The 27,579-nt window shown below is 38.5% G+C and overlaps 1 long non-coding RNA gene across 2 annotated transcripts in view; it reads right to left on the bottom strand.

Annotated features, from left to right (window-relative positions):
- LOC307179811 overlaps window positions 1–27,579 on the bottom strand; it is a 135,964-nt gene that overhangs the window by 6,830 nt on the left and 101,555 nt on the right. Inside the window, exon 6 of one of the 2 annotated variants that reach the window (XR_013825560.1) lies at window positions 3,404–3,541. The exons of the other annotated variant lie outside the window; for it this stretch is intronic. This is a non-coding gene — a long non-coding RNA (uncharacterized lncRNA). Of the gene's footprint in view, window positions 1–3,403; window positions 3,542–27,579 lie in introns of those variants that run through there. 2 annotated transcript variants of the gene reach the window in all.

Below are 27,579 nucleotides of genomic sequence, written 5' to 3' on the forward strand. Positions count from 1 at the left end.
AGAGCACTGAGCTGATCTCCCTGAGCTATGCTGTTGCTTCCCACTAGCTATCTAGTTTACATTCGGTAGTGTATGTATGCCGATGCTACTCTCACTTCGCCCCAGCTTCACCCACCCACCCCATGTCCTCAAGTCCATTCTCTATGCCTAACTCTTTACTCCTGCCCTGCAACTAGGTTCATCAGTACCATTTTTTTTTTTTAGATTCCATATATATGTGTTAGCATATGGTATTTGTTTTTCTCTTTCTGACTTACTTCACTCTGTATGACAGTCTCTAGGTCCATCCACCTCACTACAAATAACTCAATTTCGTTTCTTTTTATGGCTGAGTAATATTCCATAGTATATATGTGCCACATCTTCTTTATCCATTCATCTGTTGATGGACATTTAGGTTGATTCCATGTCCTGGCTATTGTAAATAGAGCTGCAATGAACATTGTGGCACATGTTCCTTTTTGAATTAATTATGGTTTTCTCAGGATATATGCCCAGTAGTGGGATTGCTGGGTCATATTGTAGTTCTATTTGTACTTTTTTAAGGAAACTCCATAGTGTTTTCCATAGTGGTTGTATCAGTTTACATTCCCACCAACAGTGTAGGAAGGTTCCCTTTTCACCAAACCCTTTCCAGCATTTATTGTTTCTAGCTTTTCTGATAATGGCCATTCTGACCGGCATGAGGTGATACCTCATTGTAGTTTTGGTTTGCATTTCTCTATTAGTGATGTTGAGCATTGTTTCATGTACCTCTCGGCCATCTGTATGTCTTCCTTGGTAAAATGTCTATTTAGGTCTTCCGCACATTTTTTAACTGGATTGTTTGTTTTTTTGATATTGAGCTCCATGAGCTGTTTGTATATTTTGGAGATTAATCCTTTGTCTGTTGTTTCATTTGCACATATTTTCTCCCATTCTGAGGGTTGTCTTTTTGTCTTGTTTATGGTTTCCTTTGCTGTGCAAAAGCTTTTAAGTTTAACTAAGTCCCATTTGTTTATTTTTCTTTTTATTTCTGTTACTGTAGGAGGTGGGTCAAAAAAGATCTTGCTGTGGTTTATGTCAAAGAGTGTTTTTCCTATGTTTTCCTCTAAAAGTTTTATAGTGTCTGGTCTTACATTTAAGTACCATATTCTTGGACTGGAAGAATCAATATTGTGAAAATGACTATACCACCAAAAGCAATCTGCAGATTCAGTGCAATCCCTATCAAACTACCTACCTACAATGACATTCTTCACAGAATTAGAACAAAAAATCTTACAATTCATATGGAAACACAAAAGACCCCGAATAGGCAAAGCAATCTTAAGAAAGGAAAACAGAGTTGGAGGAATCAGGCTCCCTGACTTCAGGCTATACTACAAAGCTACAGTAATCAAGACAGTGTGGTACTGGCACAAAAACAGAAATATAGATCAATGGAACAGGATAGAAAGCCCAGAGATAAACCCATGCACCTATGGTCAACTAATCTATGACAAAGGAGGCAAGGATATACAATGGAGAAAAGACATCCTCTTTAGTAAGTGGTGCTGGGAAAACTGGACAGCTACATGTAAAAGAATGAAATTAGAACACTTCCTAGCACCATACACAAACATAAACTCCACGACCCCTTTTTAAGTCTCTTGGTCCTTGTTCATTTATTAAGGTCCATCTTTTATTTTTAAACATTTCATATGTTGTCATCTTGGGCTTAGGAGGCAGCATGAACCCATTGTGGTGTCTGCTCCAACCCCAATGTTGAATAACCTGGTAACTCAAAGGCTGAGAGCCTGAATGGGGCCCAGAATAAAAGAAGATCCTTCTGTTCAACACGTTTGCTATGCAAGCAATTCTGACAATGTCCCGGTGGATCCAGTGGTGCTTCCAGAGTCTGCACCTGACTGGGCTGCTGTGTGGAGTCTGTGATGAGCTCTGATGGGTGAATCAGAGCGAATACCCTTAGGGTTTTGGAACAAAGCCATGCTCTCTTCAGAAGGTAAATATTGCTTTGAGAATAATTCTTGGTTCACTCTCGGGCTCTGAGATGCCAGTAATCGTGCAACTTGAGAGGCACGTCAAAAATAAGTTCTGTCTGATCCTCTAAGCCTCAAGTCGTTACAACTCTCCAACATTTAACTGAAGGGATTATATGGGATCAGACAAGCCCTGAATGCACTGGTAAACTCATTGGCACCTGTCCCTTTCTCAATCCACATCTACGACCTGACATGGAATTATCTGAAGAAGAGAAAAACTGAGTTTGGCTTATAGATGGCCCCCCGTGACATTCTGCATTAGGCAGGGGTGATGAACTGTAGAACTATAGTGACCTTCAGGATACTGGAGAAGGGAATCTCTGTGACCGGGTGTCTAAGTAGTATGTCTTAGGATTCACTTTTCCTGGAAAGAGAGATTGCAAGAAGTGTGGAGCGACACCAGTTCTTGGGAATTGCTTGTAGTTTGGGTGACTGGTCAGCGCTTGGAAGAAGTAACCTTGGAGACAAGTAAGCTTGGGGAAGAGTACAGGACAGGATATCTAGGAACGGGCCCAGGATGTGAGAACATTAGTGACTCACGGAAATTCTCACCAGAGGGCTCTCCCTGAAGAGGCAGCTCTTAATAACCAAGTGGAGAAGGTGACTTGTCCTGTAGATGTTAGCTTCTGTCTTTACCTCCTCTGGTTCTTGTTCACTGACTTCAGGACAGAGTGGCCGTGTTAGCAGGGATGGCAGTTCTCCGTGGGCTCAACCGTGAAGATCGCCCCACTGGCCAAATCACAGGTGGCATTTTTTAACACCTTATGACCAACCGGCACTTTTTGTCCTTGTCACCTCTGTTCTCGTGACTTGGGCTATGCTACTCTAAAGACCTTGCTTTCCAGGAGAAACAGAAATGGCTCCACTGACCTGAAAGTTGAAACAGCAGCCTGGCTCTTTTGAGAGTCTCTGCCATTAGACACACAAGCTAAGAGGAAGTTTCCTCTTTTGACAGAGATTATTTGTCTCAATTATCAAGCAGAAATGTGATGAAGCGAGGGAGGAATCTGAGGTCAGAGAGGGAAATATGCATCGACTCGGGAGGCCTTTGTTCCGTGGATGTGCCAGCAAGTCTCATGTCACATATGACGTCTACAGTGTCCCAGGATACGACGTCTACAGTGTCCCAGGATATGACGTCTACAGTGTCCCAGGATATGACATCTACGGTGTCCCAGGGAAAGTGGGAATTACACAACACAGAGAGATGGGCAAGACCTTCTGTACTTGCTTTCAGCCTGTAAAGATGTCTCTGTTCATCCAGGTGAGTGGATTTATGAGCTGCCTTATCTGTTTCACATTGAGCTAATCATTTGTTTCCCTCAAGATTGGCTGGGTTATGCTGCAAGCACAGGCAATCCCAGAATTTCAGTGGCTTAATAACAATGCATATTTATTTTTTGCTCGTGATCCAACAGGGTCCAAGGAGGTGGCAGGGGCTCTAGGTTTTGTAATCAGATTCTGTGACCTAGGCTGCTAGAGTCTCAGTGGCAGCACAGGCTTCTAGGATATCTGAGCTGGAAAATAAGAGGGGGAAAAAGGAACATAGTGAATCATGCAATGGCAGTCTTTCAGACGATCTCTGAGTAGGAGAATTACTTGTAATCAATACACAGGTAACAGTGCAAAGTGGCTGCATCGTCAACCAGGTAGCCTGGATAATTCAGGAAGCAACAGTAGTAACAAGAGCAAGAAAGAGGAAGTTGGTGTAACATGGGGTTCAGTTTAACGTCTGTCACAGAAGTGTAAACAGCACGGGAGTTATGCAAGATTGCAGAAGTAGAAAATAAAAGAAACTACAAATTAAGTATGTCTGTTAATAAATGAGTGAATGAGTAATTTAAACACACACACACACACACACACACACACACACGCACACACACACATAGCACTCAACTCCTTTTAAGATCATTTATCTGCATCTTTTATGATGTGAGATAGGTTGTTAAGAATAAGCTCATAATTAGATACTTACATTTTTAAAATAGTAAGGTAAATTGTTTGGTATATTTCATAAATGGGACTTTAAGTTATTCTAAAGCAAATGACATTTTTGTTGCTAAGAAGTACCTATTGCAGGGAGTCTCCCACCACCCTGAAGGCGAGGCTGGATTAGCTGTTGCTGGGCACTGGGACCAACAGCCAAAGAAAACAAGCATTTCTGGTTTATCTTCACTAGATGGTGCTATTGAGTTCAAGATTCGACCTGCTGTATCTTAACGCAAGAATTTGACTAATTGTAGAAGACATTTATATTGTTACTTTCCCCTTCTACATTAGTATTTAAAACAATATTAAGATCACTTTTATTCATTTTGGAAGTAAAATAATAACAATTGTAACCTCAGGAAATTTGAAAACCCTGTCAACTACTTAAGGAGCTGGTATGCTATTATCTGATGTTTTTCCTGTAATTCATAGAAAGGATCTTTTTATTAAAAAATGTAGTTTTGGGGTCATTTGTACATGTGTCGTGAATTTTGATCACAGCTATTTTCCTTTTTGGACGAAATAAAGTTTTCATTTTCAGAAGACTGAAAGAGTAGGGGCTATACTTTTTCAATTTTTTAGTCGGGCAAGAAAATATCTTGAGCGGCCTTGTTTGTGAGTAAAAATAGACTACCTTTGAGTACATAGTTTCACTTGAGTTGTCATGAGATACTGTAAACAAAAATAAAAATTCTAAAAGGTAAAAAGCACTTCTTTCAACGACGGAATGAGGAGTACAATGTATATGTACTGACTCTGAGAGTGGGTGATTACAGAACAAGAAGGAAGCCAGCAACTCGGTCTGGGTTTATTTTCTGTGTATACACAGCTGGAAGAGCTCTTAGGAATTACCTAATCCATGTCCATCACTGTAAAAATAAAGAAACTGAGGATCCAGACCATATTTAAAAATGCTCTTGAGAAAGAAAGATGCTGAGTGCGACCTAACTGGCCTGAGGGTCTTTGCAAAGCAATTGCTTACAGACAATGTCCAAAGCAGGACCAAGTTATGAGTAAAGAATCAAGGTCTTCGGTCAGTGTGTATGGACAATTATCTGTTGTCTTTAATAAAGGCTGTACAGTTAAAAAGTGGCATGAAATGGCATTGGCACTGGAAGATACGAAAATACCACGTCCCCAGAATCAGCTTGTAGAGTGAAAAGTGCAGACCTGGGGTCAGGTAGAACTGAAGAGTGAGTGGCAGATCCTTCCCTTCCAGCCTGTGTAACCTCTGACACTCAGCTTCTCTATAAAAGGAGTTAAGAATACCTACATCATGGAGGTGCAGGACAGCCTAAATGAAATAACAGGATAGGCTCTCAATAAAGAGTTATCCTGTTACCTCATTAAGAAATAGCTTTTAAAATTGAAAAAAGAAAGCGCAACTTAAGGGATGAATGAGCAATGTCTGATGCCGTGTGTCTGCCCATTTGGGGGCTGAGTTTTGTTTTGATCCTTCTAATGATTGGTTTGGGTGAATTTCTTGGTCCTAGATTTGCAAAGCTCATGTGATTGCTTGCACAGACCCAGCCAGAGTCAAGCCTGTGGAAAGCCACAGATTACAGAAATCAACAATAAGATGTAGAAAATCACAGGCAACAGAAACACGGTATTTATAGAGGTCGCATGGCTGCTCGGGGGCTGAAGCTCCCTTGATTGGACCCACAATACTACAACCTACACGTTGTACTCCTCCCATCACACCCCGTTACCCTTTTGTTCCCAAGGATTTATACCAACTTTGTTCTCTTGTTACAGATTTCAGACATCAGTGGGTTCTAGGATGGTGAAATGTGAGCATTTACATACTTGAATTTTTTTCTTTTCATTTCTCTTATCATCCAGCAGATGTCGCTCATTCTCTTCAGTTAGTCCATGTTTATTCTCACCTGCCTCGGACCAGCTGAAGAGAAATCACCTTTAGTTATTATGTCAAAGTGATATGTTTGTTGAACTGTAGCGATAATCATTCTCCCCATTAGCCTATCGGGGACTCGAGGATTCACTGTACTCAGGCAATGATGAATTTTTATTTTCTCATTTAATTAAAAAAAGAATCTCCATCTCAGTTTCCAAAATGTGTAACTGGGAGATAAATGAGAAAACAGAGAAGACATGCAGGGAATTTAAATTTGCATTTGTGGTAAAATAATTTGTGGTTTCATGAGAAAGGACAAATCCCTCGTTGATGCCGATGTAAGGTTGTGAGTTCACTCTATAGTTTTGAATAAAAAGATGTCATGCGGTTTATGGTGTATATTTGTGCAGATGTGTGAAATAATGTGCTTTTTAATCATTCCTGTTGCAATAACAAATAATCATTATATCCAGACATTGGTGCCATCTTCGGGCTTGTTAGCTGGGGCACATTTATAAAAACAAGCTTAACTTATACAAGGTAAGTTTTCGTTAGTTTCTAAAAGTGAGGAAGTGACTCTTTAAAAAAATATATACTGCAAGCAAGAGTCTGTGTATCCTTAGATGTTTCTCAAACTGTCTTTGTGTTTTCAATCTATTGATACTTTCTCCTTTTAATAGGGATTAGCTGTTGACCCTCAGAGTATATTCATTAAAGGGAGCAACATTACCAGTCTTTCTTTGTCAGCAGATGCTGAATTTATTATGGGAGAATGGGTCATCTCTCTGCAAGGCTGTTTTTGACTCCTGTACTTTCAATTAGCTTGTTGAAACAGTTGGACTGGATGCTATACTTCAATATAGGCATTTATCTTCCTAGCTGGTGGCTCTTCCTGATGGACTCTTGAGGTCGAATGCTTCCCAGGGGATCTCAGCTTACCCTGCTTTTGCCCCTGACATAGATCCTGGTCTACAGGTCATTGCAATCAGAAAAACAAAAAACACCCAATTTCTCTCCATTTTACTTATTTAGAAATTTTTGGCTTCTGTTATCATTTATGCAGCTTTTGAATACAAAAAGCCAGTTTTAAAGTATGTGTATCAAACAGCAGCTATTCATCAGGAACACAGAAACAATCAGTGAGAAAGAAATGCCAAACTAATAAAGTTCAGGAAAGAAGAACTGAGTTGGATACCGAACAACAATTGAATGGCTTTATGGAAAAAACATTATACGGCTTAGTAATCTGAGTAGGAAAATAGGCGATCATTAAACTTTGAAAACCTGATATGCAAAGTTTTACAACATAACAGTAGTATGCAGAATAGATTTCTAAAGACTTTTTTATATCAGGCGGTTTCCTCATGGACCCCAATGATACCCTAAATGTTTCGTTACTGATGCATGCATCAGTAGTTACGAGAACAACACTCTTGTCTCTCCTTGATTCACACTTCGTTCACTTTATTTATTTATTTAATTTTTGGCTGCGTTGGGTCTTCGCTGTTGCACGCGGGCTTCCTCTACTTGCAGCGAGCTACTCTTCGTTGTGGTGTGCAGGCTTCTCACTGTGGTGGCTTCTCTTGTTGCAGAGCACGGGCTCTAGGAGCAGGGGCTTCAGTAGTAGTGGCACGTGGGCTCAGTAGTTGTGGCTCGTGGGCTCTAGAGCGCAGGCTCAGTAGTTGTGGTGCATGGGCTTATTTGCTCCGCGGCATGTGGGATCTTCCAGGACCAGGGCTTGAACCCATGTCCCCTGGATTGGCAGGCGGATTCTTAACCACTGCGCCACCAGGGAAGTCCCACACTTTGTCCACTTTAGAAGTGACCAAGTACTCAGTTCTCTAACCTGTAGGCCAGGTGGGAAAGTGAACAGATCATAACAAAGGAAGAAGCAAGAAAAGATTGTGGAAATGATAATGTCGGTCCAGGACAAGATGCAACTTGCAGGATGAAGCAGGGGAGGGGGAGATGCATGCTCCCTGGGAGGACACTGTACCAATGAGCTGCTAGCGTTTGAGAAACACTGATTGATGAGCTTTTCAGGCAGTTGCTCTGCAGCAATATTCCCATGAAAAGTCACAACTGCTATCACGGTATCAATGCCCAGTGAAGTAAGCACACTGCTTTCTGCATGAACTTGAATATTCAATGCCAGAGACGTACAATAGAGGTAAGTAAACCCCCTCCTTCCCAGGTTCCCACATCACTACTTTTAAAGAGATGTCAGGTATTCAATCAAGTTGTGGGAGACTTTAGGTCCTTATAGTTTATTATTTTTCAGGACTATTTTTAAAATACAATAATGTAGAGATCTCTTGACTTTTGAATTTACATTACAAATGCTAGTGATATGAAAGTTTTGTTCAAATGAGTCCATGCCATGAAATATGGGTTTTTGTGTATTGTATGTAAATACGAAAGTTATTTTTCATTTGAAATACTACAATGATCATTTTTTAAAGAATTGAAAACAAAATTTTATATATTCATATGCTTTTTACAAGTGTTTTGCAAATACAGTGTATATTTCTGGTGACTTAGAAGGTAGGACATTTGCTCAAAACAAGAATGGCAATCAGAACTGGGGTCTCTTCTAAATTCAACAGTTTTTTTACTTCCCTCCGCCACCTGTCAATCACTTATAATAGCGCTTGAAAGAGTATAGATAGATTTTTAGTCACAAGTGGACTCTTTACTATCATCCCATTTCGGGCCACCCATCACGTCATTTTGGGATTACGGGATTCCTCCGCTCTCCGAAAGCAGAGTGTCCCTGTGAAACTTTTCCTAAGCCAACAAAGCATAAAGTTACGAAGCAATGACTTCAGGATCCACCTTGCTAACTGTGCACAAAATAAAAGGAGATAAAGCGCAGATGCTCACAGACACAGGTCGAAGCTCCGGAGGCCTGCTGCTGAGAAGCCTAGGTGCTGAGCGTGGCCCCCGGGAAGGAGCTGGCGGGGGGTCCCGGGTCTACCTCCTCACCATGACCTTGTGTATCTACGTGCCCTCGTGGGCCTCATCCTTCTGTCAGAGAGGCTTTGATCTGACACCTAGCGTGACACTTTGGTTCCCGCTTTTCCATCATATGACTTAAAGTGACCCATTTTTTCCCTCTCTTACGAGGTGCCAGTAAGGTATAGGTGTCTATATTTTAAAAGTTAACCCAAGCATCATTGTTGGTTTATTGATTTTTAAGTCAAAGTTGTCACAATTTGGGAGTCAAATAAACAAGTTATAGGGGCTACCCGTCTCTTCAAGTTCTGGACATATTTTTTAATGTACCAATGCTATCACTGCTATTGTGATTTTAAAAATATTCAACAGTTTTCTTCACAGCAGATATACAAAAAGACTCAAGCATATACATTCAGTAAGAGTAGAAATAAGAGAAAAATCTATAGTCCCTTTCCCAAGCCCTAGGAGAGGGGGAAAAAAATGAAAGTGTATTAATCATTTTATTGTGTGAATAATATAATTCTGTACTTGAACATCAGTTATGTATGAATTTCAAAATATGTGCTAATGGAAAAGTCAAAGCAAAATTAGAGAATTTACCTTACTCTATTTCTCACTATGTGTTTAGTGTACGTTTTAAAGCAGTGATTTTTCTCATTACTGCTTTTTATTCTTGAGAAAAGGGAAACGATGCAGGACGAGATGGTGAGGAAAGTTAAAGGAAACAATAGTAATGAGTCACAGTGTGAATCTAGGTTTCATAGGTTCCCATGTTTAGCAAAAGTGCTTGTCGAGGGAGATGAGAGGGGAAAAAAAATCCCAGCTGTTTCCAAAAAATATTACAGTAGCCAAGAAGAAAGTTCAAATTTATAAAGCAAAATGAATGTCCACGTCATTACCTACCGCCCCATTTCCTTGAATTATGGCCGTGTGAAATTGATTTCTGTGTAGATTGGACTCACTGGCAGTTTCCTTTCCTACCAGGTCCCACAGTTCCTTTTCCTTTTTTTTTTAAAGAGCAAAAGTACCCCTCAGATTTATTATAAGTCAGAATGTCCATCCTTACAGCACGAACCGAACTGATACGGCATTTGCTTTGCTCAGCAGAGGTGGGCTTTTGAGATTTCCCATTTTCCTTTTTTTCCCTTGTCCGTTTCTGATAAGAGAGGCTGCCCCTGCTTTAAAACAATGTAGCCCCAGTTTACACTGGCAAGTGGCTTTTCCTTATTGGTGTGGAAACGCAGCCGCAGTCTCTGTTTACCAGGGTTTTCCACCAGGAATCTCTGCAAGTGCAACCTCGCTAACAAGCACTTCTACGGATGATAAAGAGAAAATTTCCTTGTGCTACAAAATGAAAGCAGGCTTTCCTTCTGAGAACCTGGACCTTGACAAGTAGATTTCTTCTTTCTGTGGCTAACCTTTCTGCATGTGGATCTTGTTAGGAAGAAGCATAGCATTGAAGACGTTTATTTTCTAATAAATATGATAGCTGTCATGCTAAAAAGTAGAGTTTTGAAAAATTATCTTCTCATGTTAGTCATTTCCTAGTGCTTACAAAGACATATGAGCAAGGCTGCCCTTCTACATTGGCTAAATCTACCGTCAAGTAGGATACAGATCTACCCGCCATTTTCCTATTAATGCATCACTACTCTCTCACAGTCTTACTAAGCAACTTGATTCTTTTAAGAAGAGAGAAACGACTCTGGTTTTAGCTGTAGGCATATTACTGCTTGCAGGCCTGACTCTAACATTGGCAGGGTCTGGGGCAAAAGTACAGAGGTAGGCCCACATAATATTTGGCTAAATATCTAGAAATTGTAAATTAAGCTAATAGCATGTTACATCAAATATGTTCTATTCTCCTGTCTCAACAAATTTACCTTTATTATAACTGGGACATGCAAGTTTGAATTTAAATGTCTTGGACCATTGCAAGTTCTTGCATGGAGATCGTTGGCAGGAGTTCGAGCTGGCCTCTGGCTAGTGACTGGGCATTTCTTTTCTCATCTTCAGCTCTGTCCCCCACCTGAGAGGCCTCAGTATGGATACTTCAGCCCAGATGCATTTCCAAGCTCCAACCAAACGTTACACATCCAACAAACAGATGGCCCTTGACCACCCCCAGGACCTAGGAGTGTAGATACCAATGGCTTATTGACCCTTGCGGGGTCCAAACGAATCCTTGAAGCGGGTTTAGAGCCTTTAAGACGGGGTTTTGGAGCTGGTATATCTGGAGCATTATTGTGAAGGGTTAGTGTGGGCTCAGTTGGAAGAGAGGGTAATGTCTTTCTTCAGTCCTTAGGAGGTCATAGACTGGGAGACACAGGGTCCAGGAAAGAGTACTGGTTACGCTAATCTTTTTTGCACAGATTTTATGAAATTCTGTATTGAGAAGAGTTGGTAACATACAATAACAACCATAAGGTAAGCATACTGCTTAAATTTACTTTGATAAGGGGAGTAGATATAATAAGTAGCTACACACATGATATTATATAGAAACAAGATATCCTGTCCTAAATATGAATCCCGTCTCTATGACAGATTCAGCTTTCTAATCAGTTGCTATTTTTGAGACTGGCATACAAAGAACAGAACTTTTTGGGATATTGCCTCTACATCCTCAGTAACCAATTAGCCACCTGTAAAAGACAATGACTGAACATCTGTGCTGTGCCTGACACTGCTGGGTGTGAGTACCCTGAGTACTTTAAACATGGAAATGATATCAGGTGACTTCCCGGCTAATGTGATAATTTGTCATTGATAATGAAAGATAATTTGAATGACCTGCAACTCATGTATAGGGGACCCATTTAATTCTAAATGTTGAGGGTAGTGGTTGTACTCCAGAAATCAACCTTCCCCTGCAGGAAAACAAAGGCGTCAGCTGACATGTAGGTTGCATCCCCTTTGATCCCGTGGTTATAATGAAAGTGTGCCATGTTTATTTTGCCGCCTGAGTATTATCTCCTAACGCATGGCTTCTTTCTATTGTAATCCCCAAATTCGGATGGTATCCTGAGGATGAACTTCCATGTTTATGGCTGTTTGGAGTTTTATCCTTTCCCATAGGGAAGTAGATGAAAATAAATTCCATGTAGTTCTTACAGTGGACTTGCTCTAAGTACACAAGAATGCACTTCTTGATATAACATCTTCCTCAGATATTTCTGAGGGTATTTTAAGTATTTTAAGTGCAAGTTAGTGAGCTAAGTAGTATGCAGGGGAAAAAGATATAAATATAAAAGGTTGTAAGTAAACTAACCATTTCATGCAGTTACACAATTTTTCTAATTCACATGGGTCCTGTGTACTCTATTTCATCCTTAGCTCAGACTCTTTCTTGTAATAATTCTGTAAAATAATTTCCCAGTCTTTCCAAGTATCTGTTACTTCCCCCACTTCCCATGTCTAATGTAAAGCTAAGTTGTTTATTTAACAATTATGAGTGGATTCGATGGATTAGTACAACGGTGTAAGGCTGGCCCAACTATTTCCCTAAGGGTGTGTATCATAACATGAACATTTTGGCAGTCGGTGTAGTGCTACTGTTTTTAAAGACCATGTTTTGATTTTTAGAACACTGTATTTCAGAAATCTTGGTATATCATAGAATGGTTTAAAAAAATTTCTACATGTGAAATTTCTCACTGAAATCGATCTAATTAAAAGCCTAAATTTATGTGCTTCAAATCGTAAACGTGTGTAACGTCAACACATGCGTACACTGCGCGTTTACGTGCATGATTGTGGCCGACAAGGTGGAAAAACTGGTTTAGCAACTTTGACTGAATTGTCCTAAGTAGTTGGTTTGGGTTTCTTTATGAAGTCCATTATTCTTTAACTGAATTAATTTTATAGACTAAATATTGTGTTGTGAAGTCTATGGCCATACCACCCTGAACGCGCCCGATCTCGTCTGGAGTGCTGTGAATAAACTCTTGTCATATATTTTTATACTTCTTGTCCAGAGTAGAGACAACGAAAACTCTATTGCAGCCATCCGAATAGGGCTCTGCCACACCTTTACAATTTTCCTTCTGCTAGACAGACTTCTGAGTATCTTTCTTCTCGTCAGTGCTATAGCTGTGACCCAAATCTAGATATCATATGAGGTAATTTCTTAGTAATCCCCTTAGTAATCATATCCCCTTACTTTTCCAGCAAGACCAGTTTGCAGGTACAGTTTACAAAGTCTTATGGGTATGGGACTTGAATAAAACTTAAGGAAGACTTAACCAGTTTAGAATTTAGAAATAGCTGGTGGCTGTCATATTAAAAGCAGTTGATAAACCATAATGGGAAAGAATATAAAAAAGAGTGCGTATGTTTTACATATGAGACACAGACAGGTTAATTAACTTGGCTATGTCCACTTAGTCACCATGAAAGATGCCCACATGCGATATTACTTCTGCTGTTTATATGCCCCTGTGATGGTGAATTGATTAGTCATGATTCTAGAGATCTAATTTCACATGATTTTCTTAGAGCAAAAATAAGCTATATCGTCCCCTTTGGATGCTATAACATATAAAATCCAAAGAGCAAACGCAGATTACATTAAGCATACATAACAGCAGTGCACGGCTTACCGGGAGTCACTCCTTAATTTTGATTATTTAACTGAATAAGAAAGAGTAATATTTTGGCCAAAACTGTGCTGAACACTGTTATTACTAAGACTTTAAAGGTTAGGTTATATTTTGTTTAAAGCTGTTTGTGAAATTCAGCAGTCTTGAGGTTTTGTAATCCTCAAATCAGCTTTAATTAGTTTATCAAATCCTTTTAGCAGAATTTGTTTCAGTGTTTTTGTGCACCTACCAAAAATAGAGCCATATTAGTTTTCTGTAATCTTTAAATTAGGTTTGCTCATGTGACCTAATACTCCATGTGAATAATCTAATTTACAGCACCACCAACTGAAAGGGGAAACTTCAATCCTTTATTTTAGTTTCTAGTGTGACCCATCTCCTCTGAAATATGTTATATTCATACACATTTTCTCTCACTAGTAAATGAAAACCACTGATGCCATAAATTTATATGAATAACGTTAAGATATAACCTACAAATGTGCCAAGATTAAGATCTGATTGCCACTTCACCCAAGGACATGCCCAATAAACACTGATAAAAGCTGATGCTTTTGCTTTAAGATGGAGTCTGCTTAGGGTTGTTTTAATATCCCAGATTAATTCACCCAACCCTGGGGGTAAGTTTCTTATCATGCCTTAAAAAAAATTTCTGATTTCAGTTCTGTGATTATGCTGATCAACTTTTTCTTCATATAAAAGAACAGAGAATGCTAGATTATATTTACAGTCAGATACATTACCCCTAAAAATTCACAAAAGTTAAATAGAAAGACAAATACAAGGCAACAGTTTATTTTAGACTTTTCTTCTGACATCGTAGACTCACTAGTCAAAATTTAGTTAGAACTAAACTTTTAAAAGATCGTATACCTACAGTCAAATAATACTTTTCATGAGTTGATTAAACTTCAAAGGCAAGTGGTATTTGCCATATAAAGAAAAAAGTTATTTCAGATAAACAATATGGTGAAATGTTGATTTGATCATAGTGAAAGATTATGGCTCATTCAAGAATTATTTATGTGTGTATTTGAAATAATGGGTTATGGCTTCTAGGCTGCAAAAGAATGGAGTGATGACTAGAGGTCGACCTCTTGAGAGAACAGGAAAGCATTGAAGAACTTATGGTTGTGGGAGCTTTAAGGGCATCTTTAGAGGGAGCAAGGGGGGTCTAAGAATTAGGAAAGGAAGTTATTTTAAAAGAGCTTAATTTCAGAATATGCCATTGTAGATGGAGACACTGAAGAAGATGACATGATATACCATGTGACATGTGAGGGTTATAGAAGTGATGGCAACTCATGTAGAGGAGGACAAGAAAGTATGACATCAAGGTTTGTGTGGTTCATTCACATGGATGTGAAAATCACCAAGAAGGATTGTAGGAAAGGAAAATGATAAACAGGGAGTCAGAGCCCAAAAGAAATCTAGGAGTGCTTCAACGAAGTGTTATTGATCCAGTGTGCTGAAAATGGCAGAGCATAAGGGAGAACACTGAGCTTTTGGAGGATGTGGGTAAGTTTGCAACTTCTGTCTGAGAGAGGAAAAGGAAAGTAGTCAACAGGTGAAAGTTATGTTTCAGAAAAATGAACTGGAGGGAAGGTATATCGATTAATAAATAAAAGTTTTAAAATTAAAGGGTTTTAAAATTAAAGGGATATAGCTGTTATGAGACAAGATTCTTGACCATGTAAATCTTGCGTCCAGTGAATTTGTTGATTGTTTCCTTTTCTGTGTAGAAGCTTTTTAGTTTGATGTAATCCCACTTGTCTGTTTTTACTTTTGATGTCATGTCCAAAAAATAATCGTGCACAACAATGTCAAGATTTTCTCCTATGTTTTCTTCTAGTAGTTTTATTGTTGCAGGTCTTACATTTAAGTCTTCAATCCATTTTGAGTTCATTTTTGTATATGGTGTGAGATAAGGGTCTAATCTCATTTTTCTGCATGTGGACATCCAGTTTCTCAACACTGTTTATTAAAGAGACTATCTTTCCCCCACTGTGTGTTCTTAGCACCCTTGTCAAAGATCAGTTGACCATATATGTCTGGATTTATTTCTAGGCTCTCTGATCTATCCCATTGGTCTACATGTCTGTTTTAATGTCAGAACCATACTGTTTTTATCAGTATAGATTTGTAAGATAATTTGAAATCATGAAGTGTTTTGCCTATAGCTTTGTTCTTATTCAAGATGGCTTTGAATATTTGGAATCTTTTTTGGTTCCATATGAATTTTAGAATTTTTTAATATTTCTGTGAAAATGCCATTGGAATTTTGATGACGATTGCATTAATCTATAGACCACTTTGGGTATTATAGGCATTTTAACAATATTAATTCTTCCATTCCATGAGCATGGGATAACTTTCCATTTATTTGTGTTTTTAATTTCTATCTTCAGTGTTTCATAGTTTTGAGTGTACAGATCTTTTACCTTCTTGGTTAAATATATTCCTAAGTATTTTATTCTTTCTGATGCGATTTTAATAGAATTTTTTTTAGCTTTTCTTTCTGATAGTTTGATGTTAGTGTATAGAAATGCAACCGATTTTTGTATGTTGATTTTGTATCCTGCAACTTTACTGAATTCATTTCTTAGTTCTAACAGCTTTTTTGGTAGAGTATTTTTTGTTTTCTATGTACAAGATCATGTCATCTGCAAACAGAGACAATTTTACTTCTTCCTTTCCAATTTGACCTGATTTTTATTTCTTTCTCTTGCCTAATTGCTCTGGCTAACACTTCCAGTACTATGTTGAATAGACCTGAAAAGAGTGAGCATCTTTGTCTTGTTACTTACTGACCTTAGAGGAAACGCTTTCAGCTTTGCTGTTGAGTATGATGTCAGCTGTGGGTTTGTCATATATGGCCTTAATTATGTTGAGGTACATTCTCTCTATACCTAATTTCTTGAGAGCTTTGTTTCAAAAATCATGAAAGTATGTTGAATTTGTCAAATACTCTTTCTATATCTATTGGGATGATCATATGATTTTTATACTTAATTTTGTTAATGTGGTATTTCATATTTATTGATTTGCATATGTTAAACTATCCTTGCATCCCAGGGATAAATCCCAGTTGATCATCATGTATGATCCTTTTAATGTGCTGTTGAATTCAGTCTGCTAGTATTTTGTTGAAGATTTTTGCATCTATATTCACTAGGGGTATTGGCCTTTAGTTTTCAATTCTTGTGGTGTCTTCATCTGGCTTTGGTATCAGGGTAATGGTTGCCTTGTAAAATGAGTGTGGAATTTTTTGGAAGAGTTTAAGGATGGACATTCATCATTAAAATGCTTGGTAGAAGTCATCTATCAAACCGACTGGTCCTAGGCTTTTTGTTGGGAGGTGTTTTTTTTTTTTTCTTTGCCGTACGCGGGCCTCTCACCGCTGTGGCCTCTCCCATAGTGGAGCACAGGCTCCAGACGCGCAGGCTCAGTGGCCATGGCTCACGGGCCCAGCCGCTCCGTGGCATGTGGGATCTTCCCGGACCGGGGCACGAACCCGTGTCCCCTGCATCGGCAGGCGGACTCTCAACCACTGCGCCACCAGGGAAGCCCCTTGGGAGGTGTTTTGATTACTGAGTCAATGTCCTTTCTCATTTTGGTCTGTTCAGACATTCTGTTTCTTCATGATTCAGTATGGTAGGTTGTACGTTTCTTGGAATTTATCCATTTATTCTAGGTTATACAATTTGTTGGCATATAGTTGTTCATTGTATGGTCTTATGATCCTCTATATTTCTGTGATTGATATCAGTTGAAATGTCTTCTCTTTCATTTATAATTTTATTTATTTCTGTCTTCTCTTTTCTTTTCAAGCAATATTTACATTTTTATTTTCTCTTCCTTTGTCGATAAACATAATTCCACATAGCTTCAATATAATTTGCCATTCTTATCTTTTCATACTAAATTTAAATTTTATTATTCATAGTTATACTTTTTAACATTGTATTCACAAGGTTTCACTGAGTTGGTCCGTTTTTTTTTTTTTTTTTCCTAAACATCCCCATTGGACTACAACTGCCCCACAATGGTGTATCAGCTTCTGCTCCACAACAAAGTGAACCAGCTATACCTGTACATACATCCCCATATACCCTCCCTCTTGAGCCTCCCTCGCACCCTCCCCATCACACTGCTCCAGGCGGTCACAAAGCACTGAGCTGATCTCCCTGTGCTATGCTGCTACTTCCCACTAGCTATCTGTTTTACATTTGGTAGTGTATATATGCCCATGCCACTCTCTCACTTCATCCCAGCTTACCCTTCCCCCTCCCCATGTCCTCAAGTCCATTCTCTAGTAGGTCTGAGTCTTTATTCCCATTTTGCCCCTAGGTTCTTTACGACCTTTTGTTTTTTGGTTTTTTTTAGATTCCATATATATGTGTTAGCATACGGTATTTGTTTTTCTCTTTCGGACTTACTTCACTCTGTATGACAGTCTCTAGGTCTATCCACCTCACTAAAAATAACTCAATTTCGTTCCTTTTTATGGCTGAGTAATATTCCATTGTATATATGTGCCACATCTTCTTTATCCACTCAGCTGTTGATGGACACTTAGGTTGCTTCCATGTCCTGGCTATTGTAAACAGAGCTGCAATGAACATTGTGGCACATGACTCTTTTTGAATGATGGTTTTCTCAGAGTATATGCCCAGTAGTGGGATTGCTGGGTTGTATGGTAGTTCTACTTTTAGTTTTTTAAGGAACCTCCACACTGCTCTCCATAGTGGCTGTATCAATTTACATTCCCACCAACAGTGCAAGAGGGTTCCCTTTTCTCCACACTCTCTCCAGCATTTATTGTTTGTAGAGTTTTTGATGATGGCCATTCTGACTGGTGTGAGATGATATCTCATTGTAGTTTTGATTTGCATTTCTCTAATGATTAATGATGTTGAGCATCCTTTCATGTGTCTGTTGGCAAGCTGTATATGTTCTTTGGAGAAATGTCTATTTAGGTCTTCTGCCCATTTCTGGACTGGGTTGTTTGTTTTTTGGATATTGAGTTGCTTGTAAATTTTGGAGATTAATCCTTTGTCAGTTGCTTCATTTGCAAATATCTTCTCCCATTCTGAGGGTTGTCTTTTTGTCTTGTTTATGGTTTCCTTTGCTGTGCAAAAGCTTTGAAGTTTCATTAGGTCCCATTTGTTTATTTTTGTTTTTATTTCCATTTCTCTAGGAGGTGGGTCAAAAAGGATCTTGCTGTGATGTATGTCATAGAGTGTTCTGCCTATGTTTTCCTCTAAGAGTTTGATGGTGTCTGGCCTTACATTTAGGTCTTTAATCCACTTTGAGTTTATTTTTGTGTATGGTGTTAGGGAGTGTTCTAATTTCATTCTTTTACCTGTAGCTGTCCAGTTTTCCCAGCACCACTTATTGAAGAGGCTGTCCTTTCTCCACTGTATATTCTTGCCTCCTTTATCAAAGATAAGGTGACCATATGTGCATGGGTTTATCTCTGGGCTTTCTATCCTGTTCCATTGATCTATATTTCTGTTTTTGTGCCAGTACCATACTGTCTTGATTACTGTAGCTTTGTAGTATAGTCTGAAGTCAGGGAGCCTGATTCCTCCAGCTCCATTTTTCTTTCTCAAGATTGCTTTGGCTATTCGGGGTCTTTTGTGTTTCCATACACATTGTGAAATTTTTTGTTCTAGTTCTGTGAAAAATGCCAGTGGTAGTTTGACAGTGATTTCATTCAATCTGTAGATTGCTTTGGGTAGTAGAGTCATTTTCACAATGTTGATTCTTCCAATCCAAGAACATGGTATATCCCTCCATGTATTTGTATCATCTTTAATTTCTTTCATCAGTGTCTTATAATTTTCTGCATACAGGTCTTTTGTCTCCTTAGGTAGGTTTATTCCTAGATATTTTATTCTTTTTGTTGCAATGGTAAATAGGAGTGTTTCCTTAATTTCACTTTCAGATTTTTCATCATTAGTGTATAGGAATGCCAGAGATTTCTTTGCATTAATTTTGTATCCTGCTACTTTAACAAATTCATTGGTTAGCTCTAGTAGTTTTCTGGTAGCATCTTTAGGATTCTCTATGTATAGTATCATGTCATCTGCAAACAGTGGCAGCTTTACTTCTTCTTTTCTCATTTGGATTCCTTTTGTTTCTTTTCCTTCTCTGATTGCTGTGGCTAAAACTTCCAAGTCTTTCTCTCCTTTTTTCTTGGTGAGCCTAGCTAAAGATTTGTCAATTTTGTTTATCTTTTTATAAAAGCAACTTTCAGTTTCATTGATTTTTTTTCTATTGTTTTCTAGTTTTTATTTTGGGTCTAATCTTTATATTTTCTTCCTGTTGTGAATTTTGTGTTTAATTTCCTTTTCTTTTTCTAGTTCCTTATGATTGAATTCAACTATTATCCAAATGAAGTTTATGTATTACTTTTGTTTATATCTCTTTTGATCTAGAACATTTCCCCCACACTTTTAAATTTCTTTATAACATTAATGGGGAGGATATCAGGATTTTTTTTTTTGGTAAAATATCATAAATTTGGAATATATATAATTGATTCTTTGAACTCTAGCATTTTCTGTTAATTGGAAATTAGTATGAAAAGCTTATTAATATTCAGGTTAAGTATTTTTGACATATATTGAATCATATAATTAGACACAACATCAGAATGTTCCACAATGCAAAGATTGGCCCCTTTATTAAGATGTCACTACTGGATCTCTCCGATATAAAGATTATTTTTCCCTTTCCAGCTAGTAAATAATTTTGGGCTGATACTTAGCACTTTACAAATATCCTATTCCCCAATATCTCTCAACCTAATGGCTTTAATATGCATTGCTTGACTAAATTATCGATCAATAATAACTTGATTATTTTCACTAAATTTTTTGTTCTTTGTAGTCTGAATGTTATTATACAAGTGAGAGGACACCAAATAAAATAAAAATCTAGGAGGTGTTTTTCTTTCTTTCTATTATTTATTAACATTCAAACAATCATTTCAAGTAGGGTCTATCTTTTCTTCTATGTTTTTTCCTTAGCATTTAATAGTGTAAGTCCTTAGCTGTTTTGAGGATTTCACCTTAACTTGGCTGAGCCAGAATCTTACATTTGTCCTCGGCTATGTGCTTAATCATCCTGCTGTTGTACACATCTCTTATGACCTGAATTTACTGAGAACAGCCTGTGAAACTCAAGTATTTTTTCATTTACCTGTCACTTTTCTACCTCATCAGAATAATTAGTTATTGCCTAGATAATTACATTTTTAGAGCTTTCAAACCCTCTTAATCCATCTTTCTTAAGAAAGATCCAGAACAAAGAATCAAATTCTCTCCTTTGTATCTGAGGTCTGTCTCAAAGAATTACACAAAGGAAGCTTTCTCCATTCCTCTAACACCACTCACCTATTTTTTTCCCATGATAATTTTCCCATTGCCAATATATTTCTCCCTGTTGGTGGGGATTAATTCTGGTGTGACAGTGTCCCTCCATGCTTCTTCTGACTTCAGATCAATGAAAATATAAGCAAGGTCAGACCTTGACAGGTGCTCTGCTTTGAACAATGAGTCATCGTCAGCTCTCTGAATGGATGCAGTTTCTCATCACTGCTATATATTAATTCCATGGCAGCTTTTTGTTTGTGTCTCCCTTCTTTCAGCTTTACCCAAATGTACTTTAGTAATTTTCTTTCTCCCATAAGTTTATCACTTTCTAATTGGCATCCTCTGTCACTCAACACATCTTTTTAAAAAAATTCTTTACCCTTAAAACCATGAGAAATCTTTTAAATTTAATATTTAGTTCCAATAAAAGCATATCAAAATAGTGAGGAGCTATTCCTATATATTGCCGATGAGATTTTGTTAATGCTACAATCTTATTGGCAATCTCTCTCTATATCTGTATCAAGATCTATATCTTATCTATACTATATATCACATTTATTAAAATGGTTAATACACTTCACTTCCAGAATATATCCAAAGCATGTTATGAGAGATGCAGACACAGACATATGTAAAATTATTTCTCTCTTTAGTATCATTTATAATTATGAAATTATAACTTAAACATTCAATGACAGGATAATTGGTTATGCCATTGCAATATGTCCAAATAATGGCATACTATAATTACAGTTATATTCTTACAAGTTATTTTGCCTTGACAAAATAACTCCTGGTATAATGTTAGTAAAAACAAGAGGATATTGAAGACATTCAAAATGATCTCAGTTTTAACTTTTAACCAGCTTACCTATCCTGTGATCTAGGTTGCACAGGAGAAACATTTTTTTACCCCTTTTCCTTAATGCATAGAGTATAATATTTCTAAGCAGTCCATTTCCCATTTTTCTTCCACACTTCACCCTAGGTCTGTTTGGAGTTGTGGAAATGAGGGCCTACAGAACTGAAGCAATACTCCAAACCACTTTATTTTCTAAAGAGGACAAAGAAAGCAACTTATCAGGAAGTAAAAGAGGATGTTGACCTTCCGACATTGTTGTGTGTCCTTAATGATCATAGCTGCATGCCATGGTTCTTTCTCTGAGAAAGACCACTAAATGAGTCCAAGTGGATAATTTTTCTGGGCCATCTTCAGAGTACAGAATTGTCAATAACTGGGGTATAATATATCTTTCTTTTCTTTTCTTTTTTAAATAGAGACTTACTTCTACTGTCATAGCTGCCAGGAGGTATCCACAGGATTCCATGTGTGTGGATATGCCACTGACATGGCAGAAGAGGAAACCCATGGAGCTGTGCCAGCCCCATAACAACATTCTCTGTAGGTCCTCATACAATGAGCAGGGCAGCCAAAGGATTCCACAGATTCTTCTTGCGCTTACTCTCAGATTCCTCTCTGCCAGCCTCAGCCCTGCCCTACGTATCACAGAAGAGAAATGGACTCTCATGTCCTTGATCTCCAAAAATCTATTTATCCATCCTTGCTCAATACCCAATTTCATGGTCATACTCTAGAATTTGTTATTACCAACATCTCTGTCGTTCTTCATAATCTTAACTTCAAGGATCTCATTCTCTGAAAACTACCTCTTATGTTTCCCATTCATTTTCCCCAAATGTCTGAGACACCAAGAACTCATTGACCTCACAGGGAACTCTGATTGACCCTAGTGCTCTCCCAGAAAACTCTCAATCTTTCCTTAAATCTTACTCTGAATGTTCTTATCTAGGAAACAGACCAAGGTTGGAGAAAAGCACACAATTGTGACAACTTAAAGAAAAACATAATAATGACCACTAATCTCAAGTGGACTCTTAGCGTTTCCAGGAAATACATTACATCTCTCTAATTCCTTTGTTCTCTTATTTTGTTAGGCCATTGTTCTACAACTTTCCCCTAGACTCCCAAACCTCCTTCTCAATTGTTCTCAATTAATGATCTTGCTAGGTATTTCCCTGAGGAAACCGAAGCAGTCAGAAGAGATGTTCCACGTGTTCTCAGCACCACATCTACCAAACTACCTCTATCTGTACCATGTAATCTTCCTTCTTATTACCATTACTGTACAATCTGTCCTCTCGGCTAAGGCAACCCTTCTTGTGCACTGTACGCAGCCACTATAATCTGCTTCAGGATCACTCTCTTCTAATCTCTCCACCTTGCTCCTGCTTCAGTATTTTTTCTGTACAACCATATTTAATATCTTCCATCTTAAAAGAACCTTCCCTTGATACCACAATTCCTTCCACCTGTGACCTTAATTCTCTGTGCAGCAACTCTCAAAAGTGACAACTATACTTATGGTTCCCACATCTTTTACTTTTCTTCTCTCTCGAACCAACTCCAATCAAGTTCTTGTCCTTTACTGGATTGAAAGAGCTCGTTTGAAGGTTGTCAGAAACTTTTGCCAACCCGGTGTCATGTTTATAGTTCTCTTCTTACTCAACCCGTAAGCTGTATTCAACACAGCTCTTAAAACATTTCCTTCACCCAGCTTCCAGAATGCTGCTTTCTCTCACTCCTCCTCCTGTATGCTTCATTGTTTCTTTTCAGCCTCCTTTTTGCAGACTCCACAGGAGTGAATTCAAATTTTTTCTCTAGCTAACTCTACTTCCCAGTTGGACTAATATCCTAAGGACTTCTGCCAAACTCGGACCTCATATATCCAAATGCCTAATTAGCATCTCCATCTGGATGCTAACCAGGCTTCCCAGATTCAACCTGTCCGAAATCTAACTCTTGATTTGCACACTCCCCACCACTTGGATGTACTCACACCGTCCCATCTTTTTGAGCGGTACATTCATCTTCCAGCTTCTCAGGCCAACATTCTCAGTTATTGTTGACTCTCCTCACTCCTGCAGGCAAACTGTCAGTAACTTCTGACAGCTCTTCCTTTCACCTATGACTCAAACCATCTGACCAACACTGACAGTTTCCTCTACTACGATCTTTTCTCAACTCATCATAAATTCTCACTTGGACTTCTGCAATTGTTTCTTGTTATCCTTGCATCTGACCTGGCCCCTTTATGGTATATACTTCACGCAGAGCCAGAAGGATCCTTTTAAAGCCTAAGTCAGATCATGACACTACTCTGCAAAAAAGACTTCCAGGGTCTCCATCTCAAGCAGAGGAAACCCTGTCTGACCTCATTTCCCATCACTTGCCTCTTTGCTCTCTTTACTCCTGCTAAGCTGAGGATACCTCAGGGCCTTTTTATGTGCTGTTCTCTCTGCCTGACCTCTATGAGCAACACTCATTCCATCAGTTCTCTCCCTCTTTTGTTCTTCTCCATAGCCCTTTTTAGCACCTGGAAATCATATATTCTTTTGTTTATCTGTCTCCCTGAACAAAATGTAAGCTTCCCAAGGAGAGAAGTTGTGTTTTGCTCATTATTATACCCTCAAGGCCTAGTACAGTACTTGGCATACAATAGGTATTCAAAAGGACTTCTGAATGAATGTACATAATTCACAAAAATTAAATTATCTGTACTTCAGATCAGAGAATTAAGATGTTATTGGCTTATTTTCCTTCAATTTATTCTACATTCTCACCTCAAATAATTATAAACACTTTATAAACTTCTTTTATTCATAGGAGATGGTGGTTAAACCAAGGCCCACAGAGTATTTGTAACTTTTTGAAGGTCAAGGAATTGGTCAAGGATGAAGAAAAGGCCTAAAATAAAGATTTTCTTTAGTCAACCCAGTATAACATTCTTAGAGATTTGATATTTCTGTTTAGTGATGACAACATCTTTACATAAAGAACATAGTCCATTATGTTGATAGGCAAATTGAAAATAGGCATTGAATTTACGAGGGTATAAAAATAAATGTAATGCTTATTACCTTGAAATGTAAGTGTCAGCTACCAGTGTCTCAGTTTTACAAGAAATGTAGAAGAGACACAGATGTGCTATTACATATTCCAGTTAATTTCTTCTCTCTCTCTTTCGACATCATTGTCTTCCCAGAACTATAGAGTGTATCTTGGGGAAGATAAGACAAGAGTAGTAATTTCGATTGAATGCTCTGCAGTTAGTTTCTCAAGGTGATCAAAATATTGAAAACATGAGGATTCAGGGAGAATGGGGTGCCTGGAGAAGTGTGTCCTTTCCTTATACCTTGTGCTATGCAGCTCAACCACCTGGCTGCTCTGAATTTTACCCTTGTTAAACCAGTGATCTAGTGGGATATATATATTTGCTGTGCCAGAAATGTCCTGAGAACTTGACATGGTCTGATAATCTGGGTTCAAGATGAGAGTTTGGGGTCTTCCCTGGTGGCGCAGTGGTTGAGAATCTGCCTGCCAATGCAGGGGACATGGGTTTGAGCCCTGGTCTGGGAGGATCCCACATGCAGCGGAGCAACTGGGCCCGTGAGCCACAACTACTGAGCCTGCGCGTCTGAAGCCTGTGCTCCGCAACAAGAGAGGCCGTGATAGTGAGAGGCCCGCGCACCGCGATGAAGAGTGGTCCCCACTCACCGCAACTGGAGAGAGCCCTCACACAGAAACGAAGACCCAACACAGCCAAAAATAAATAAATAAAGAAGCTTTCATTTAAAAAAAAAAAAAAAGATGAGAGTTTGTTACTGCTCACTGTGTGTGGCCTTAGGATTATTTCTTAAACACTCAATTTCCTTTTTGAAAAAGTTGGTAAAATTATACCATCTCACAGAAAATTTTGAGGAGGAAATAAGATAAGACACACAGGCAGTTTGCAAACTACAAAACACCATTCCATATCTTCTCAATAACAGTTATTAAATATCAACTAGGGGATGATGATCTCACTAAAATCCCTAGATATTAAACTGAAAGGGACTTCTCAACTCTCCCATTCTGTAGACGAGGGGGCTGAGGCCCACGGAGGTGACCTCACTGGGCGGCAGAGTGGAGAGCTCAGGAGAGCTCCAGCTTAGAGTCGCGGTTTGGTTTACTTAATGTTCTTTGCACTCCCTAGGCCTGCAGCTCGTTTTTGTTACCTAAGAATAGTTTTTATATTTTCTAATAGTAGGAAAAAAATCAAAAGAATGATATGTCATCATATGAGAAGAGTGTTTGAAATTCAAATCTCAGTGGCCATGAGCAACATGTGTGCTCACTGGTGATGTGCTGTCTCTGGCTGCTTTTGGGTGAAGATGGCAAAGTTGAGCAGTTGTGACAGAGACCATATGGTCTGCAAAATTAAAATATTTATGGTGTGTCCTTATACAGAAAAAGTTTGCTAACCTCTGCAGGACACCATTCAACCTTCACATTGACACCTGTTGACCACTTACCATCATTATCCTGTTAACTAACAACTTTAGAAAGTAAGAGGATGATACATGCTTTTTACATCTTGCACCAATCTTTTGAAATAAATGGTCATAATTAAATCTATGACCATAATTAAATGGTCATAATTTCAGACCAAAGCCTCAGTAGATTAAATTGTTTTGTCAGAGTGAAAACTAAAACCAAATATCATTAACCTAAAGGTTTATTTATATTATTTTATATTATTTCTTTTATTTATTTATTGCCCATTTGATTCCTTGCTTTTTGTCTGTGTATATTTACACACATAACACACACACACACACACACACACGTAAAGCAACCAAAGTCTCATTTTCGGCTACAATATATCTAGCCCAATCTGTGCAAAAACCAAAACAAAGAAACAAATATACAAAAACACACAAAATGTTTTTTAACTTCAAAGGAAGAAAAAGGGAGACATCAAATTTTGAGCTGACATTGCAAGAAAATATTTGTTTCTGCTATAATATTTAGAAATGAATCAGTCTAATGTTTCACAAATTGTGATACTCTAAAATCGCTTAAAAATATTTTTCCTCTATACAGTTTCTATGCAAATGGTATTTTTGCAGGAAGCTTTCAAGTAATAATGCAACTGATTTAGTTCATTGAAATTGCTAATATTATAGGAATTGTAACTATGTCATTTGGTTTTTGTGAAGACAGTGTTTGCCATAAATCGGTTACTTCCAACTTTACATTGGTGCCTGGGTTATAACATTAGGGTGGTCCAGACAAAGTTTTGTCTATGAAAATATGCATTCTTAGCTTTCTAAACAACGGGATGAAATAAGGGAACACATAACACTAACAAACACTATGTTTGCTCTCTGAGGGCCTATTATTAGAATTGAATGAAATTGTGACTTTTAGAGAACTGGTATACAATTAATCCTTGAAGCCTTTGACAGTTTTAAGATTTAGAAATTAAAAATTGCCAGGCATTGCCCCCAAAGAGCCAGCTCTAATACTTGTGAGCCTACCATGTCATGTTAGTGCCTGAAAGGCCACAGAATACAACATTCATGGGGCTTCCCTGGGGGCACAGTGGTTAAGAATCCGCCTGCCAATACAGGGGATACGGGTTCGAGCCCTGGTCTGGGAAGATCCCACATGCCGCGGAGCAACTAAGCCCGTGCGCCACAACTGCTGAGCCTGCACTCTAGAGCCCGCGAGCCACAACTACTGAGCCCACGTGCCACAACTACTGAGCCCGCGAGCCGCAACTTCTGAAGCCCGTGCGCCTACAGCCCGTGCTCCTCAACAAGAGAAGCCACCGCAGTGAGAAGCCCGCGCACCGCAATGAAGAGCAGCCCCCGTTCGCTGCAACTAGAGAAAGCCCAGGTGCGCAGCAACAAAGACC

Source organism: Stenella coeruleoalba (genome assembly GCF_951394435.1).
Source record: "Stenella coeruleoalba genome assembly, chromosome: 21".
NCBI lineage: Eukaryota > Metazoa > Chordata > Mammalia > Artiodactyla > Delphinidae > Stenella > Stenella coeruleoalba.